Raw genomic sequence first — 2698 nt, 5'->3', positions numbered from 1 at the left:
ACCACAACACCGGGAGTAAACACTTGGAGCATATGGATGCGGAATCAAGTGGGAGTTCACCGACACAAGTGCATGTTCTTTTGGGTCCCTTGGGAGAGACTTTTTGACACACTTATCTTCGGTCAACAAGTGTGGTCAGCATTAGGAGGCTATGTTTATGAACTTGTGGTTGTGTATATTTTATGCTTGAATGGTTGATTTACTTATTATTTGCAATATGGTTTGCTTAACAACTTAAAATCAACTAGCATAAAATTGGTTCCTTAGAAATCGTTAGGTAATAAAAATTGGTTTTATTAATAGCTAATGATTTCATAATAAAAATGGGTTTTATTAATTGGAACTTTGGAAATGGGTTTTTCAACTAAGTACCATACATTTGAATGCATGCAAATGAAAGGTACAATAAATAGTTTTCCAATCTAGAATTTAGAAACTAAAATCCCTTTTAAAACAAGTTAAACACCATCCTTTTATACGACACTTAAGTCACTTGTAGACTTGATAGTGGGTTAGGATCACCTAAGCACTTTTAAGAAAACTTGTGATCTTAAGGTGATTTTACAAGTACTTTTGGCATTAGGATCACCTAACCACTTGTATGAGTAAACTCACACGTGTGTATAAGTAGGACGACTTGATTTGAAACCATGACTATAGGATCACCTTAACATGGCGTTCAAAGGTGTTGATGGGATTTAACATACCAACTAAACATATGATGTTTAACCGATCCCATAAAAACTAGAAGTTGCCAAGGGTTGCAATTGTCAAACGTTGACTACCTTGTTAATTCGAATAGTAGGATAAAGGTCACCTAACTACTATTTGAATGAAACGTTGGGTTCTAGATTTTAATCAATAATTGTCTTGGAGACATTAAAGGGTATTAAAGATTAAAATTTTATTAATATCGAAAATACTAATTTGAACTTTGTTAAAATTTTTTTAGATGGCCGCAAACAACGCACCGAACGCAATTGTCCCACACGTGCATAATCTATCACTAAGATCCATTCTGGATAAGGATCGTCTAAACTTTAACAACTTCATGGATTGGTATCGAAACTTGAGAATTGTTCTCAAGCAAGAAAAGAAGTCTTATATTTTAGACGATCCTATTCCCGATGAACCCGATGTAAATAACTTGGATGCCTATGCGGATTGGTTAAAATACACCGAGGATTCGGTGCAAGTTTCTTGCCTCATGTTGGGAACAATGATTCCCGAGATCCAAAAGGATTTCGAGAATCATGGGGTGTATGACATGATAACCCAACATATGGAAATGTTCCTTACTCAAGCTCGGGTTGATCGATTCGAAACGGTTCGAGCGCTTCATGCATGTCATATGGAAGAAACCCAATTTGTTTCATCTTATGTACTTAAGATGAAGAGCCACATTGATCGGCTTGAACGGCTTAACTGTCCCGTCTCAAAAGAGTTAGCCACGGATTTGATCCTAAATGGCTTAACTAAAAGGTTTGAGACATTCGTCATGAACTACAACATGAACGGATGGGACAAAAGCATTGGTGAGATTCACGCAATGCTTAAGACAGCCGAAGCCGGCATGGGTAAAAAGGTTTTACCCGTTCTTGCGATCAATAAGGGTGGCTCAAAGAAAAGGCATCACCCGGGAACCAAAGGCAAGGGTTGCCGTTGGCAAGGGGCAAGTCAAGAAGGGGTTCAAGGGAAAGGCAAAGGCGGAACCAAAACCAAAGAAGCTAAAGGTTAGCGCTGAGGATCCGTGCTTTGGTTGTGGTGAGATAGGTCATTGGATGAGAAACTGTCCGACCTATCTCAAGGAGTTAAAAGCTAAGAGGGATGCGGGGCAAACCTCAGGTACAACTTTCATGATTCACATTGATCTTAATATTATTTCTTCTAACACATGGGTATTGGATACCGGATGTGGAACTCATATATGCAATTCATTGCAGGGGTTCAAAAGAAGAAATGAAGTGAAGAAAGGAGATATAAGTCTTTTCATGGGCAATGGAGCAAAGGTTGACGTCCAAGCCCGAGGAGATTATGTTTTAAAGCTTCCAAATGGTTTGGAAATTGTTTTGAAAAACATTTTATATTCCCCTAGTTTGACTAGGAATATTATCTCTGTTTCCTGTATTAAGACAATCTGGTTATGACTTTAAGTTTGTTGATAATAGTATTTATGTTTTCATGGATAATGTCTTTTATTTTAAAGCGATGCCGTTTAATGGCATTTATGAATTAATTCATGATGACTCATACATTGATAACTCGTTGTACCAAGCTAACACCAAAAGACTCAAAATAGATTTGAGTAATACTTTTCTTTGGTATTGTCGTCTTGGTCACATAAACAAGAATCGTATTCATACACTTTGAAAGAATGGTCTTTTGAAATCAAATGTTGATTCATTTGATGAATGTGAATCTTGTTTATTGGGAAAGATGACCAAAGAACCCTTTAATGGAACAAATGAAAGGGCGAAAGACTTATTAGGTATCATACATTCGGATGTATGTGGACCTTTTAGGACAATGACAAGAAATGGTGAAAGATACTTCATTACCTTTACCGACGATTATAGTCGCTATGGGTATGTGTTCTTGTTAAGACACAAAAATGAGGCCTTTGAAATGTTCAAAGTCTTCCAAAATGAAGTACAAAATCAACTCAACAAAACAATCAAAGTACTATGTTCTGATAGAG

Source organism: Bidens hawaiensis, unplaced genomic scaffold, assembly GCF_021521415.1.
Source record: "Bidens hawaiensis isolate Kalapana, Puna unplaced genomic scaffold, B.hawaiensis_p1.1 tig00024240_1, whole genome shotgun sequence".
NCBI lineage: Eukaryota > Viridiplantae > Streptophyta > Magnoliopsida > Asterales > Asteraceae > Bidens > Bidens hawaiensis.
This window is presented reverse-complemented; position numbering follows the sequence as displayed.